The sequence below is a fragment of the Puma concolor genome, chromosome C1, assembly GCF_028749965.1.
Source record: "Puma concolor isolate L17-30 chromosome C1, mPumCon1.1.hap2, whole genome shotgun sequence".
Lineage (NCBI taxonomy): Eukaryota > Metazoa > Chordata > Mammalia > Carnivora > Felidae > Puma > Puma concolor.
Window position 1 is genome coordinate 150,074,225 of NC_141674.1, and position 18,166 is coordinate 150,092,390.

At 35.7% G+C, this 18,166-nt stretch overlaps 1 protein-coding gene across 3 annotated transcripts in view; it reads right to left on the reverse strand.

Moving 5' to 3' along the window:
* The window catches only part of BAZ2B (bromodomain adjacent to zinc finger domain 2B), a 330,135-nt gene that overhangs the window by 226,153 nt on the left and 85,816 nt on the right, over positions 1–18,166 (reverse strand). For 2 of the 3 annotated variants that reach the window (XM_086718691.1, XM_086718692.1), the window contains one exon: positions 17,054–17,096. The exons of the other annotated variant lie outside the window; for it this stretch is intronic. The gene's annotated coding sequence lies outside the window, so the exon portion shown is untranslated. The remainder of the gene's footprint in view (positions 1–17,053; positions 17,097–18,166) is intronic. 3 annotated transcript variants of the gene reach the window in all.

Consider the following 18,166-nt stretch of genomic DNA (forward strand, 5'->3'; position numbering starts at 1 on the left):
ACTGACCATTTCTGAGTGTTCAAGGTTTCCAAAGGTATAAACTGCACTTTTTCCAGCTCTCCTCATTGTTAGCTGATTATTCAGTTCTCGCACTCTGCTAAATTGGTTACTACTCATCTGTCCACTTTCCAGATCCCAGAATTTTGTTGCTATTCATCCCTCTCCTATTTCTTTGCTTATGTTTTCTTAAAATGCATTTTTCTATCAAATTAGTGGGCCTTCAGCAATTAGCCCACCCACGCTCAGCAATCTAAGTATATTATATGTGTTCAAGCTACCTATTGTCGTCTTCCCTCAGTCTAATGACATTTTTTCTATGTTAAAAATCATCTTCTATAAGAAGATACTGGTTTCAGGGGGAATTACTCTGTTGCAATTAATTTTAAAGGTCATTTTTTATTAGATAAAGGCTGGCTACCCTTTCTTGAAGTTCTGATGTATTTTTCTTTTAACTTTTCATTTTATATTCACTCTGTACAACACCACACTGTCTGTTTTGATTGAACATTTAACTGCTAAGGAGGAAATAACACCGCCTCCTTCAGTTCCTTCAATTCTCTCAGTATACTTATGTTCTAAATCACACTGTGCTGGTTTCATTTCTCTTCATATCCTGGCATGCGGGTACTCTGCATTTGTTTTTAAGTTTGTACTTTCTCTTTAGGCATCTCCCTAGGTTTCATACAATTTAATTTTCTAAGAATCCTTCCTCTAATTCTTGACCAACAGACTTACAAAGCACATAGTTTTCGCTATAGACATGTTGCTCATTCCCATTGTACTGACATTCATCCCATGGCACTCTGGCCAGTTTATTTCTAAGAGGGCCTGCTTAATATTATGGTGGGAAACGTTATACATCTAGCTGGGATTTTGAGTGGGTGAAAGATCTAAGCTCCCAGTACAGGGCCATCAGCAAATGCTCAAAATCACCAGCTCAAAAAAAAGTAAGGTCCCTTTTTACAATCACACATCCCCCCTCAAAAACAACTCCCAAAATTTGCTATGAATATGAAGCCTTCCTTCAAAACTTTTAACATTTCATCTTATTCCCACCTCAGGTACACTTACAAAACTGGAGGATAAAGGGTGAGAGAGAATAGAACAGGAAAAGGGCAGCAGTAACAAAGAACATCATAATGTTTTTACACGCTCTACTGTGAAAAGAAATTCAACTTTCTCATATATACGAAGTCGGGTACCACTTATTTATTTTGCTATATAGCTGGAAATCCTAAAGACTTTTTGCAGCATAAGCATCTGTTTTCAAATAGTAATACCTAGCCCCTATTATGCTTCAAAAGCAAGATGGGAAATCTTTGTAGAATGAAAAATTTTGATGAGGCCTTTCCCACCCCCAGGGATTACACCATCCTTTCTATATTCAAAAAACATGGTATATATACCTCTGTCATGGCATCTATCACATCCATAATGACTGCTTTGTGTGTCTGTTTCTTCACTATATCTTACACTCCTAAAGAAGGGAATACAATCAGTATATTTCCCATCTTTATAAATTTACTAAGTAATTCAAAAGACACAATGTAATGTTTATTGAGAATGCATATCCATGAATTTCTTTTAAGATGATGGAAACTTCTTAACTATGATAGCAATAGTATATAATTTAAGAATAAGAAAACAGAATACCTCCACAAATATAAATTCATACAAATCACAAAGAATTTATACTATTACTTTAATGCCACCAATGTACTATATATACATGATTTCCTCTTTAAAAGCCTCTAATAGGAGAAAAGTTGAGTTTGGAACATTTTCAAATTAAACATGATATGAAGGAAAATAAAATCCACTGCCAACCAAAAAAACTTCCAGTGGCTTCTCTTCACATTGGAAAGAAGTTCTAACTAGTTTTGATGGCATATGCCTTCCCCTTCTCCACACTTTGCAATGGTCTAGTCTCATCAGCACTGTGATTCCTATTTCCTCAGAACAGCTGGTTCCCTCTGGTGATGCATTTCTCAATACAAGTGTTGCCTCCTCACAGAGGCCTTCTCCAACTTTTATATGTATACTGCCCACAATTCTACCCTGCCCCCATATATGCTATCATATTTTTCTTACCTTTCACCCTCCTTAGGAGATCTTACCAATTATTAAAAATATTTTTTAATGTTTATTCATTTTTGAGAGAGAGAGAGAAAGAGCATGTGTGTGAGTAAGCACAAGTGGGGGAGGGGCCCAGAGGGGGCGGTGGGACAAAGGATCCAGAGTGGGCTCTGGGCTGACAGCAGAGAGCCGATGAGAGTCTCAGACTCCCAAACTGCAAGATCATGTCTTGAGTCAAAGTCCAATGCTTAACCCACTGATCCACCCAGGTGCCCCCAAAATATTTTATGTATTAATTTACTTCTGCTCTCTTACTGAAAAGTAAACCTGGGGCGCCTGGGTGGCGCAGTCGGTTAAGCGTCCGACTTCAGCCAGGTCACGATCTCACGGTCCGTGAGTTCGAGCCCCGCGTCAGGCTCTGGGCTGATGGCTCGGAGCCTGGAGCCTGTTTCCGATTCTGTGTCTCCCTCTCTCTCTGCCCCTCCCCCGTTCATGCTCTGTCTCTGTCTGTCCCATAAATAAATAAAAACGTTGAAAAAAAGAAAAAAAAATTATGAAAAGTAAACTTAATAAAAGTAAACACTAGGAAATCTGTCTTACTGACATAGTATCTACATAGTATCTACAATAGCTAGATGGGGGAAGAATGTAAGTCAATATTCCATAAATGTTTGTTAAATAAATGAATAAATGAGTGACTGAATGTGAAGCACATAATACATTGATTGAATGAATGGCTCACAATTCTTTCATAGGGAATATTTTCTGAAGCAATACATTATAGTAGAAACATCATTGTCTTTAGAGAAGTATGAATTTGAATCCCAGTTACACCAATTACTAATTATGTCAACTTGGAACAGTTACTTATTATCAGTAAGACTAAGATAAAATGAAACTTGGAATCTGTCTGGCACACAATTAGCCTTTGTTAACTCTCTGTTAGTGGGCTGGAGATGAAAATAGAAGAAATCATAGCAACAGATCAAATATATGTTTGTTCTAATGGTCACTGTTGAGCATCATGGGTTCACCTATTTACTGAAAAGCAACAGGTCACAAGCAGAGCTAAAAAAATAATATAACCATGACTGCGTTTGAAACAAGTAAAATCATATCCCCCAAACATAGTCAGCATTTTGTTATCATCTATTGAAATAACAAGGAACAATTTCAGGTCACAGAAATCTCAAGCTTATGTATTGCTTTTTTAAATTTTTTTCTAACATTTATTTATTTTTGAGACAGAGAGAGAGAGAGCATGAACAGGGGAGGGTCAGAGAAAGAGGGAGACACAGAATCTGAAGCAGGCTCCAGGCTCTGAGCTGTCAGCAGAGAGCCTGACACGGGGCTCAAACCCACGGACCGTGAGATCATGACCTGGGCCGAAGTTGGACGCCCAACCGACTGAGCCACCCAGGCACCCCACAAGCTTATAAATTTCTTAAATATTTCTTACATTTGTATTTATAAGAAATGCAGTGGTCAAAGTATTGGATCAAGGCAATCCTAGATTATGTTACTTGTTCTACCTCTTGATCACTGTACGATCTTAGGTGACTTGTTCAACCTCTGTAAGCCTCAATTAATATTGGGTTGTTGACAATTCAGCTTTAATTTACACTTCAAATATTTCTCTTTGCTCTTAAGGTAAAGGGGGAAAACACCTCATCTTATTCTACAATGCCCTTTATCTTCTGGTTGTTAGTCTCAAACCATAATCCTTGTTCTCTGTACTCTAGCTACACTGACCTTTTTTTTTCCTTCAAAGCACTATGTTCCCTACCTATTTACCTATGTAGTTACCTTTTATTTATTTCTTTTTATTTTTTTAACATTTATTTATTTTTGAGAGACACAGCACAAGTAGGGTAGGAGCAGATAGAGAGGGAGACACAGGATCTGAAGCAGACTCCAGGCTCTGAGCTGTCAGCACAGAGCCCGACGCAGGGCACAGAGCCCGACGCAGGGCTTGAACTCACAAACCACAAGATCATGACATGAGCTGAAGTTTGATGCTTAACCGACTGAGCCACCCAGGAACCCCAGTAGTTAACTTTACTGGAGTTTTATACTGCTTTGTATGGCTTTTAGTTACTGTCTATGTCTGTTCATTTCAGCCTGAAGAATTCCTTTTACCATTTCTTGCAGGGCAGGTCAACTAGCCCAACATACTCCTAAATATGCTCAAAGAGCTAAAGAAAACCATGGACAAAGAATAAGAAGAAACCAGGAAAATAATACATGAGCAAAATATCAATAAAGACATAGAAATTATAAAGAGGAAGTAGGGGAACCCAGGTGACTCAGTTGGTTAAGCACTGGACTCATGAACTCACAGTTTGTGAGTTCAAGCCCCACATGGGGCTCTGTGCTAACAGGGCCTGCTTGAGATTCTCCGTTTCCTTCTCTTTCTGCCTTCCGCCATTCACCCTCTCTCAAAAATAAATAACATTTTTTAAATAAATAAATAAATAAATAGGAACTAAATAAAAATGCTGGAGCTAAAAAGTACAAGAAGTGAAATTAAAGTCACTAGAGGGATTCAAAGCAAATCTGAGCAGACATGAGAAGGAACTAACAGACTTGAAGATAGGTCAATTTAGATTATCTAGTCTGAGGAACAGAAAAAAAAAGTATGGAGAAATGAACAGATATATTATGGATGTCTCAAAAGAAGAAGAGAAAAAAGGGCAGAAAAAATATTTGAAGACATATGCTTGAAAACTTCCCAAATTTGGGGGGAAAAACATGAATCTACACATCTAACAAGCTCAGTGCACTCCAAATAGGATAAACACAAAGAGAATCACACTGAGACACACAGCCAAGCTGATGAAAGACAAAGACAAGATAGAATCTTGAAAGCAGCAAGACAGAAGCACCTCGTCATTTATAAGGAGTCTTCAATAAAATTAACAGCCAATTTCTCATCAGAAAGTATAGAAGCCAGAGGCAGTAAGATGATATATGTGAAGTGGTAGAAAAACTAAAAATTAAAAAAAAAAATTGTCAACCAAGGATTCTATATCTAGCAAAACTACACTTTAAAAATGAAGGAGAAATTAAAACATTCCCAAATAAATGAAATAAAGGAGATAAATATTAAGAGCACCATGGCAAAAAGAGAAACAATGTAGCACAGTAAAGACACAGGCTCCATGTCAAACTGCCTTGGCTTTAACTCTGAACTTCACTGCCTAATAACAATGTAAGTCTGGGCAAATTGTTTAACCTCTCTACAGCTCAGTTTCCCAACTATTAAATGAGGATAATAACAATACCTACCTCATGAAGTTAGGAGGATAAAAGAAGTTAAAACAGTAAACTCATAAAAGGGTACGTGGTACATAATTAAGCACTCAGATGTTGACTATCATCATCATCATCATCATCATCATTTTTATAGCAGTTCTAGAAATATTCATTTTTATTTTTTTCAACCACCTATATTTTTGTAAAACAAATACTGAATATTGAGAAACCATGATAAAATAGTGAAATTTCTGTAGAACTGTGCATTAGTGAAATAACAAAATTATTGGGGCACCTGGGTGACTCAGTTGGTTAAGTGTCTGACTCTTGATTTCAGCTCAGGTCATGATCTCACAGTCATGAGATGGAGCTCTGTGTCAGGTTCCGTGTTGAGGGTGGAACCTGCTTAAGATTTTCTTTCTCTCTCCCTCTGCCCCTCTCCACCACTTGCACTCTCTCTCTCTCTCTCTCTCTCTCTCTCTCTCTCAAATAATTTTTTAACCACAAAATTATATTTTATTTCTAATAAATAGTATTGAACTAAATATTTTATTACCCCCTTTTTCAGAGGCCAAGTAAAAAAAAAAAAGTGATTGGTTAAAGCACTTTTTTTCAAGTCTCTGACAAAGATGCTTATGTCTTTAGGGATAGACTTATGCTTTTTGCTTAAAAAACAGCCCAACAGTACTATCTAACAATAACTCCTTAATATTAAATATTGAATCAGTATACACATTTCTTTGTCTTGTAATATTTTTAAATTATTTGTTTGAATTTGGACTCAAATATAATCTATACATTAGAATTGGCTGATATGTCTTTCAAACTCTGTTAATCTGTAACTGCTCCCACCACATCCCCAAGCCATTAATATTTTAGTTGAAGAAAATAGGTATTTTGTCTTTTAGAGTTTGCCAGTGTGAACTTATTCTAATTTTATCTCCCTGATGTCACTTAATATGTCATGCGGCCCTTACTATTTCTTAATCATATTCAATGTTTTTTTCTATTGTTTTAAATTGGATGGACAGCTTCATGGTGGTGGTGTGTACTTTTGTTAGCTAATAGATGTCTTTCTTACATAAAATAGGAATAATAAATAAAGTCATTAGGAAGACTGAATGAGTTATTACATATCAAATTCTTAAATTAGTACCTGGAACACAGCAAACACTCCATAAACATTGGCTTTTATTATCATACTGCCTGTAGACAATCAACAGGATTTGATATTAAACAAGATAAGAATTTTTGAAGAAAGGGGTGTCTGGGTGGCTCAGTTGGTTAAATGTTCAAGTTTGGCTCAGGTCATGATCCCATGTTTCATGAGTTTGAGTCCCATGTCAGGCTCTGTGCTGACAGCTCAGAACCTGGAGCCTGCTTCACATTCTGTGTCTCCCTCTCTCTCTGCCCCCCACCCCCGCTCATGTTCTGTCTCTCAAAAATAAACAAAGATTAAAAAAAATTTTTTTAAGGAATTTTTGAAGAAGTAGTTAAGAATAACTAATATTTCTGGCTTGGGTGGCTGAGTGGATGTTGATGTCACTGACCAATACAGGGAGTATATAAAAAGGAAAAGGTTTTGGGGAAATTGGAAGAGAATGTGTTTAAGTTTAGAAGTGTTAAATTTAGTGCCTGTGGGATAGCAAGGAACTGGAAGCAGGGTTCTAAAATTTAAAAGAGAAGTCTGTGGGCAGGAAATAAAGATAAAATGTTGAGAGGAAAGGGAGCTCAGTGAAGGTCAGAGTTGTCATAAAAGACTAGAAGACCACTCCTGGAATGAATTGGCATTGGATAAAGAGAGGTAACAACACTTCAAGCAAAGGAAATGATGTATGGAAAAAGGCACACAGAAAAAATCATCACTGTATGTTCTGGTCATAAGAATGTTCTGAATAGAAAACAATCTGTATGTTGGAAAGTTCCATAGACAGAACAAAGCTAACTTTGAATGGCTCTAAAATTTAGGAATAGGTAATTCAATTTAAGTAGAAAATGGGAAGATGCTTAAGATGTTAGTAAGATGACTAAACTCTATGTTGTGGCAACATGATGCAAAAATCTACTATAAGAGAATTAGAAAGGTAGAAAATGTACTTACTATACTACCCTAGAGGATTTAAAATTTATGCCAGTTTTAATTCCACCTAAGCTAAAGAGAACACTGCCTAGGTACTGTGGCTTCAGGAAGTACCCCAAAAGTGCAAGATGGCATCTTTAGGGCTTTCCCATATCCCTTTCCATTCCATTCTCCTGTGTCTCCTCTTCCTTGGGAAACCAATGTTCTCAAGCTGCCCTAACTACATAAAACTACATTTTTGCAATGATGCATCATCTTATTCCCTGAAGCATGCTGGTTACATCTTCACATTCAGTTCTAACCTGCCATGTAATCTTTCTTTCTCCCCCTACTACCCTAGAGATCCTTTGTCAAATCAAAGTAATTCATGCAACATGGTAAGCGATCAAAATCCTAGGGGATATTTAATTTAAAAAGAAGAATTTACTAACTTGTATGACTTTCAAATTGTCAAAGTGCATGGTCTCCATATGTTTTCTATATATTTATCCATTCCAGTTCAATCTGAAATGATCACACTAAGAGACACACTAGCATAGGACAGTTTACTGAATACATTTTTGCTGTGCCACTACTGGAAGCAAAGCATTCTAACAGACTCTAAGGGAACTGCAAGAATGAATAAAAATCGATGCCTTTACCAGATGGTAAGGACTTTACAGTCTAACAGGTGAAATAGCCAAACACACAACTCATAAGGCAGGTAAGAGCTTTATAAGAATGTTTCTGAAGCCTAAGTTATGTATAGACCCTTACAAAGGGAGAAAAAATGCTTTCTGAACACATGGGTAGACTGAAATTAACTAAATCTTATATTACTGAAATACAGAGAAAACAAAAACTATGAATAAGCATAAACTCTTCTTGCTACTAGATCTAATTCAACATAGTAGCAAAACAAATTTACAAAGTGTGCCCATAAGAACTATAAAACTAACTGTTATCATATGATGTCTTTTCTAAAATAAAATCATTGTACTCAACATGATGGAATATGGTACTGACTGCTGCTTCCCCATTATTTTCTAGTTACATTTGAGTTTGGCATGCCTATCTTATAATCTAGTGTTCCCTGAATGATTTAATATTCCCACCATTTCTTTCTACTCAAACTACTACAAAGCTTTAATTTAGTTCCCTCTGATGTCATCTGGCCTTCACTTTATACAAACAAACCACTTGCACATGTCAAATATATTTTTGTTCTTTTCTCATTAGACTGACATAATTAAAGACAGTCCTAGCCCTGAAAGTACTGGTAGTAATTGGTTATAAGGTAAGCATACCAGGTGATTAAAAAAAAATGCTTGTGTTAATTTCTTTTATATTAACATTTGTAAATTATTGTAGCAAACTCTCTCTCTCTCCACAGAAAATATATCTACATACTCAGGTCCAAGGCAGTGCTGCAGAACAATGCTGTGACAGAAGTAACAAATACTAGAAAGGCAGAAACGATGGGGATATTAATTCCAAATGCAAATGGATCCAGAGGTTTTAAGGAGGAGGTAACATTTGAGGGGAACCGTGACATTTGAGATCAGTGCCAAATGTGTAAGTTTTCTCAAATGTCCTTTCTGTAGGTTTGACACTAAAACTATGAAACAACTAGAGTGAAGAAGAAAAAAGACACCCAGAAATATTCAGTAATCAGGACAATAAAGAGACAAAAGCCATGAGTGGTATGAACAAAAGTTGAGTGGTTTTTCCTGAGGAAAGCAAATCAGAGAATAAAATTATAAATATTAGATGTGCTATTCACAAAATAGATGGCATACTTTGCACGCAGTACTACTTGTACTACTTTATGTTATGATGGAAATACACCTATTGATGTATTTAAAATGCGTTTGAAAAATGCATTCATATAAGGACAGCATCAGGAATATTTGTATGAGTTAAACTGTTTTCTTAACATCCCTGACATGCTAACTAGGTGCCTTTTTGATACTATATACAGTAAGAATTTTCCATTTTTATCAAAATCTTTTCTCTTCTACAGTTTTTTATTTGTATATGTATAGAAAAATAATAAGAATCAAATTTGATAATTCCATAATCCAGTCTATAACAACAGTCCTCTCTCAAATCTAAAAAGTTTTTGAAGATTATATTTGTATTTTATCTGCTCCTTGACTAACATTTGGAAGTCTTCACTGGTGTTCTAGAAAGTGTGAGCGAAGAGAATGATGTACTAACAAGATTAAATTTCAAGTCACTTCCATTCAGAAAACATTCACCTAGTCTAGGTTCTATACTATTGATTATAGCAAAAAACCACCAAACCAAAGTAGAAAACTCTTTTATATTCTCTCATGCTTCCATGATTACTTTTAGACTATGTTAAGTTACTGCCTTTTTCTTTTTTTAGGCAAATTAAGCAGTAGCTCATTTAGAATTTTCAGGTGAGAACTGATCTTTAAACCAAGTGAGTGTGTAACATTGCACACTTCCTCTTGTTCAAAGAAGCTGAGTTGGGTCTCTGCAGCATGGTGTCATTTATACCTGCAGTCACTCACATGGGGAACATCATGCATGCTTTTAGCTCCATTAATGGTATAATGGTACAAGTTTGCAGGAGATGCATCTTGGGGGAGGAGTCTTTTATCCAAACATACATCTACTTTTGGTATTAAAAAAGTAGAAAAATAAAAGTCACTTAATACATACCAGACTTGCTCTAGAAATGGTTGATTTCTGTACTTTGCAAACAATGACTTAACTAATAAATCACACTGGGAAAGACTCTTGCCCTTTCTGAGTCATAGTTTAGTTATCTGTAAAACATAATAACAGGTCTTCTAAAATTGTTAAAGGCTCAAATAGAAAGCACTTACCATCTTAAAAAGCAGTGAATAAAGAAATATTAGTTTTGGTCTTCCTTCTTCAACACTTACATAAAATATATTTATCTTTAAAATATTTAATGGAGGGGTACCTGGCTGACTCAATCAGTAGAGCATAAAACTCTTGATCTTGGGGTTGTGAGTTTGAGCCCCATGTTGGGTGTAGAGATTACTTAAAACATCTTAAAATATTTCCTGGAAAAACCATGTATAATATTAAAATGATTAATATTAAAAGAAATCTTTGTTAGATACCTAGCATTTACCAAACATCTTGGTAAGTAAATTCCTACAAGATCTAAACTTGAGGCTCATTTACTTCCTCAAATTTTACATTTCAACAGTATTGGACCCAAATATTTGCATGTCCCTGAACATATGCCCTTTCCAAATATATATGCATATTTCCTCTTTCTGGATTCTCTTCCTTAAAAAAAACTTTTTTATTTTGAGTTTAGTTGACACAAAATATTACATTAGTTTCAGGTGTACAACATAACTATTCAACAAGTGTATACATTATGCACCAAAGTGTAGCTACCACCTGTCACCATACGACACTATTATAACATCACTGGCTATATTCCTAAACTGTGCCTCTTATTCCTGTGATTTAGTCATTCCATGATTGAAAACCTATGTCTCCCACTACGCTTCCCTCATCTGCTCATTCCCCCCCAACCCCCCACCTGCAACCACCAGTTTCTTCTCTGTATTTATAGGTCTGATCTACTTTTTGTTTTTTTCATTTGTTTTGTTTTGTTTCGAGAGTATTTTCTACATATAAATGCAATCATATGGTACTTGTCTTTCTCAGCCTTAGCATAATACCCTCTAGGTCTATCCATGTTGTCACAAATGGCACAATCTTATCCTTTTTATGGGTGCATAATAGCCCAGTGGAGTGTGGTGTGTGTGTGTGTGTGTGTGTGTGTGTGTGTGTGTGTACACGTGCATGCACACACATATGCCACAATTTTCTCTACCGTTCATCTATTGATAGACACTTAGGTTGCTTCTGTATCTTGGCTATTGTAAATAATGCCCCATTAAACACAGGTGCATATATCTTTTGGAATTAGTATTTTCTTCTAATTCATACTTCAAACAGCTAGCCCTATGTCATCCTCTTCTCTGTAAAGGTTTCTTTAGTCTCCTAGACACAGTGAATAATTCCATTTTCTATCAAGCTATCAAAAATGGGGTGCTTGGGTGGCTCAGTCGGTTAAACGTCTGACTTTGGCTCAGGTCATGATCACACGGTTCATGGGTTCAAGCCCCACGACCCACTCTGTGCTGACAGCTTGGAGCCTGGAGCATGCTTCAGATTCTGGGTCTCCCTCTCTCTGCCCCTCCCCCACTAACACTTTATGTTTCTCTCTCTCTCTCAAAAATAAATAAACATTAAAAATTTTTTAACAAGGCAGCAGAATTCAATAAAAATAAATAAAATATTAACAAATCAAAGACATTTAAAAATGGCATAAACTTTGTCAAATTATTTTGGTGTGTCAGGATTAGTTTTGGCCATGTCTGACAGAAAATCCAAAACCAGTGGCTTACAAAAAAAAGCATATCTCTGTCATGTCAAGGAAGCCCAGATGGAGACAGGCTAGTGTAGACACAATGACAACTGAACATATTAGAAACTTTCTATCTTATTGCTTTGCCCATTCTTTGTTTGTTTGTTTCTTTTTTTGTTATTTATTTTGAGAGAGAGAGAGAGAGAGAGAGAGAGAGAGATTGGGGAAGGGGCAGGAAGAGGGAGAGAGAGAGCATCCCAAGCAGGTTCCACACTGTCCGTGCGGAGCCCGACGCAGGGCTCAATCCCACGAACTGTGAGATCATGACTTGAGCCAAAAGCAAGTGTAGGACGCTTAACTGACTGAGCCAACCAGGCGTCCTTGCTTTGCCTATTCTTAGTTTGTAGTTTCCACTCACTTCCAATTATCATGTCCACATTTTAGCCAGCAAGGAGGACAGGGGGGAAAAAAGAGGGAATGTACCTCTTCCTTTAAGACTATTTTTTGCAAGTTGCACACATTACTGCTGTTTACTTATCTCTAGCCAAGACTTAGTCACATGAGTAAGATGCAAGGGAAATTGGGAGATATTTTTATTCCAGGTATTGATATTCTGGGGAAAACATTAGTGCAAGGGGGGAGGGGAATCAACATTAGGGAACAACTAACAATCACTGCTGTATTTCATTTTCTCTTATCTGTCATAGGTATCTGACATTTTAAATTTGCTATCTACCACCAATATTTCTAACAGTGTGTACACTAAAAATTATGTAATAATTCCTTCTAAATTTTAATTTTTAAATGAAACATTTCTATTAGCAGGTATTTGTCTCTATAAAATTTAAGGAATATTTTATAATAAAATTACCAAGGGAAAAACAGGAATATTAATAAAAAACAGAAAAGGCCATTTCAATTATTTTAAAAGTTGCTTTGTAACAGATTAAAATATCTAGTAAAATGTGAAGTGAAAAGTAAAATAAAGCCACTGTATTAGTGAAAGTACATATGAACAAAATTGCATGTAAGTGAAATTGCATAAATACTCCCAAAGAAGAGGGAGAATTTGGAAAGATACAAGAAGAAAAAATATATGAGTTATTTTATCTGACTTCCTATAAATGCTGCTTACAGATATCTTTTAATCAAGTAATGGTGATCACACAACAGAACACTAAAGAAGTATGGTGGAAGAAAGCAAAAGCAGGTTTAGGCCAAGATGTCACACTAGGTGACTCTGGTAAAGTAACTTCACAGGTGATGTCTATGATGAGGGGTCAAAAGAATCTAATACGTATCAGCCTCTGTGCTATGTTTCCTAACATAGAGGAAAAAACTAGATCTTAAGAGTGTGTAATTGTCTCAAGATCACAACAGCTATATAAGTATCAGAGCGCAAACTTAAACAAAGGTTTTTCTGACCTCAGTTCATGTTCTTTACCATTTCGTATATTATCTCCCTTCAAATTCTTTGAACCCTGGTTTTCTCAACTGTGTATAAGGGGAATGTAGCACAATCTGAACCATTCTCAAATCCATTCTGGCCTTTTAAGATGTTGGTATCCTGTAAGGTCTGACTCTCTTTCCCTAAATAAAACCACATCATATCAAAACATCTAATCAACCTCCTCCCAGGAATTTATATGTCAATTAAGTTATAAATATATATAACATAGAAAGTAGAAATTCATTTATTGAAATTTATAGACAAGGAGCTCCTGGGTGGCTTAGTTGGTTACACCTCGGGCTCTTGATTTCGGCTCAGGTCATTATCTCACGGTTCATGAGTTTGAGCCCTGCATCAGGCTCTGCCCAGACAGTGCACAGCCTGCTTGGGATTCTCTGCCTCCCTCTCTCTCTGCCCCTCCCCTGTGTGCGCTCTCTCTCTCTCTCTCTCTCTCTCAAAATAAATATTTAAAAAACTTTTTTTTACTTACAGATAAAAAGGACCACCATATTGGGGCACCTGGGTGGCTCAGTCAGTTGAGCATCTGACTCTTGGGTTTCGGCTCAGGTCATGATCTCATGGTTTCGTGGGTTCGAGCCCTATATCGGGCTCTGCGATGGCAGTGCCAAGCCTGTTTGGGATTCTCTCTCTTTCCCTCTCTCTCTGCCCCTCCCCTGCTCACACTCTCTCTGTCTCTCTCAAAATAAATAAATAAGCTTTAAAAAGTTAAAAAGAAAAAAAAAAAGGACCACAATATGTAAGATAAATTCGGATGTTTGGGGTATATCCCTGATCTTTACAGCTGATTTTACGCACCTTTATCTAAATGTCAAGAAGCCATATATAAAGTTAAGAGGGAGGAAAGTTAATGAACATTATATTTACATTTTGCATAGTAATCCTTTTAAATGTAACAGATTTTAGAGGTGAAGACACTGAGGCACAAGTAGGCTGATTTACTGAAGGTCACATACCTAGTATACAGTTGCATCAGTACTTGAACTCCTTCTAGTTCTAAAATCTACATTCTTTCCCATCCACCCTGCTTCCTGTGGTTCAATTTTGGATATCCATGCATTAATATACTTATTTCTATTTTAATATAGGAAAACTAAAGATACGATTTAACTTAGCTCTTTCTTAGACATTTTTGATTACCGGCAAACATTTGCTGAATACTCATTTAGTGAGCACAGCTGGAATAAATGTATTAAAATATGTAAAATACAAGAGAATATATATCATCAGTAACATAGGAATAAAAAATTAAGCATTACCAAACTACTAAGGAGAAAGAATCACTTTCAATTAGGATGATTAGGGAAGGCCTCGAACACATGATTACATGTGGACAGGGCATTAGAAGAGAAGTTTGAAATCATCAGAAAAATTAAAAGCCTGAAAGGAATATTCTAGGGAGGGGCACCTGGCTGGCTCAGTTGGTAGAGCATGCAAGTCCTGATCTCAGGGTTGTGAGTTTAAGCCTCACGCTGGGTGTAGCGATTACTTAAAAATAAAATAAAAAAAAACAAAAGGAATATTCTGGGGAAAAGGAAGTATGGAACCAAAATGAATATTCAACATGGAGTAGAGTCCACACAGGGTAGAGTGTAGGATTCTTCTTCTTGAATAATAGGATATTTGGCTGGGAAATATGCTAGAGCCAAATTGAGGAGGGAGCTTAAATACCAAGTTAGAATATCTAGAGTTGATCTTGTAGGAAAAGGGAAGTCACTGAACATCTTCAAGCAGAGAAATGAAAGAGAGCAGTGTTTTAGTAAGATTAAACTGAGATGTATAGGCTTCAAGGGAATTGATGATGGCCAGGAAGATGGGAGATTAGATTTGGACATTTCTGTGAATTACAAGATGGGAAAAACAGAAATTCTCTGGGGAAAAAAGTATAAAAGATGTATACTATATAATATATAAAAACTCATTACAGCTTCAACTCTGAAACAATCTGTAATATACCCCTCCCTAACCACAATATTCTATTCTTTTAGCTATTACTTTATCATCTGATTTCATCAGCTTATCTACTTCTGACTAGTCCCTTACCCTCTCCATTTTCTTTGAACACATCAGCCCTTCCCCGGCCTCACTTTATTTCTACCCCCATGGTCAATACTTGAATTACTCTGTCCATAGTCCCCTAAGCCTGAATCAGTGTTGAAATCTACCCTCTTTTCTTGACTCAAGGGGCTGGAGAAGGCCTCAAAGTCCTGATACTATTACAAAGTAAGGGTTCCTCTTATTAGTCACTTATGAACATCTCAAATGAATACTTCTTAGTCTTTAACTTATTTAATATTTGATAATATTGGATAGTACCTCTTTTCCTGAAATTCTTGAATTTAGAACAGCTGCAATTACATACTCTCTTAATATTACCCTAAAAATGTACAGTAAAAGTCAGCATTTTCCAATTGAAAACCTTTTTCATCTGATTCTAATGTTAATCTCCTTGATTGTAAAGTACTAGATATAAACAGAAGGTTACTACAGAAATATGTTAATATCTTGTTGTAAACTATTCAGTTAGGATAATAAAGTTCTGATTAAGAAAAAACAAACAGGGGCGCCTGGGTGGCGCAGTCGGTTAAGCGTCCGACTTCAGCCAGGTCACGATCTCGCGGTCCGTGAGTTCGAGCCCCGCGTCAGGCTCTGGCCTGATGGCTCAGAGCCTGGAGCCTGTTTCCGATTCTGTGTCTCCCTCTCTCTCTGCCCCTCCCCCGTTCATGCTCTGTCTCTCTCTGTCCCAAAAATAAATAAATGTTGGAAAAAAAAAATTAAAAAAAAAAAAAAAAAGAAAAAACAAACAAGGAAAGAGCTACAAATCAGAGATAGCTAACTTGATCCCCTAGGAAAATAAATGAACATTCCATAAACATCTGAACATCTGTATACTCGATGATGATAAAGTCTTTAAAAATACAATAAAATTCTCCCTGGCCTCTGAAAAATGTTAAAAAATAAACCAGTTTTCAAAATAAGTGCTAAAACATAAACACAAAGATTACACATGAATTTACATTCTGATAATTATTGCTTCTATAATTAGTGAACAATTAGAACAGGATTAAAGAAGCAGACTGTATAAACGATTTACTCTAAATTTATTTCTCTGTCATTTAAAAGAATTTTTCAAAAACACTATAAAATCTCATTACTGTAATTCAGATTTTACTATTTAGAATTTTACAATAATGTGGATCATGGCCTTGGATAAAGTTTTTTCATTAAGAAACATATTTCCTTATATATAGTAGAAATTAACAGTTTAAAATTAAAGAGGAAAAGTGTCAGTTACTTATGAGATCTGTTTTCAACAACCTTCCATATTTGGAAGACTCTCTATAAATCATTCAAATATCAATGAAACATTTAAGCAAGACTAAGAATCCTTTCAAGGCTGTTTTCACAGTCTTGTGATTACAGTCTCAAGTAACTTTATTTTTGTAATTTTTTTCCTAATGTGGAGTCACCTTAAATGTTCTGCTATTTTTTAGTAAAAAAAAATGTTAAAAGATGATGTTCAGATTATGATTCACATTGAAATACATTAATATAATTAGGTACATAATTTCAGGTATAAATTAAAAGTAGTTTTCATTTTAAATGTTTTAAAATCATTTAAAGCAATATTTTAAAAGTATTTAAATAACTACAAGCATGAGATGTGGTTCATTGAAAATGTAAACATTCAATTGACTGTTGAATGAAAGAATAATAATTTAAAATTATAAATAATTTCCAACTCAAGTGTTATTCTGGAGAAAACAAAACATCCTTAAAAGCTTAATTATTGTTTTACTCTTACTGTGATCAATGTGGTCAATCTTGTGACATCACTGTTGAGAAATCTGCAATAGGAAAACAGAAATGGCATTCAGCTGAATCATATTTGAGTAAGTAATTTCAGAAACTAAAATGTTAATTTAGTATTTTTGTCTTCCTTGATGCCATAAGTCATATTTAAATTAATCTAAAGTTGTCAGGAAAAGTACAATTGGCATGGCACAAATAAAGCATGAAGCATTTGCGGTTTTTTTATAGGTCATTATTTATTATAGCATGGTAAATTATGTTCTGTTTATAATCAGCAACACCCCAGGGTTACCATAATGTAACATATTAGTAATACCCTATAGGACATTTGGGTTAGTTTTATTTGTTTTCAAATATTTACTAAGAAGAGAATCACAGTGTGTTAAATATACTACAAGCAAAAGAGTGGTACTGTTTATAGATAACTTTTTCTCTATGATCAGATTAGCAGTTCATTTTATGACTAGAATGTGATCAATTTATTATCAATTAATAGGAGAAAGAGCTTTATGCTCATCCTTATGAAGAGTGACAAAACTAGTAAAGACTGAAAATATCATTGGGAAAGAACTATACACTATAAATCCCAAGGAAGTTACAAGTGAAACTATTTCCTGAACTGTAGATAGCTTAGAGTTCTTATCTCTGTAAAATCAAAGCTTTTAGAAATTTCTCAGTTAGTAAGGCATGGTTTCAGGTAAGCTTTTAGTTTATTTTAATGTTTATTTATTTTTGAGAGAGACAGAGAGAGAGAAAGAGCAGGGGAGGGGCAGAGAGAGAAGGAGACACAGCATCCAAACCAGGCTCCAGGCTCTGAGCTGTCAGCACAGAGCCTGACACGGGGCTTGAACTCACAAAATGTGACATCATGACCTGAGCCAAAGTTGGACGCTTAATTGACAGAGACACCCAGGTGCCCCAGGCAAGCTTTTAAATGTTTCATGTTAAAAAATAACACAATGTTATGGTGTTCTAATATTCGTAACGGGCCTTCATATAATATTTCATCAGATCCTCATAACAATTCCTTCAAAGTAGTGGGAAAGAGATATTTTTTATTATACACTCATGGAAAATAGATGGTAGACAGTATACATGATTTGTC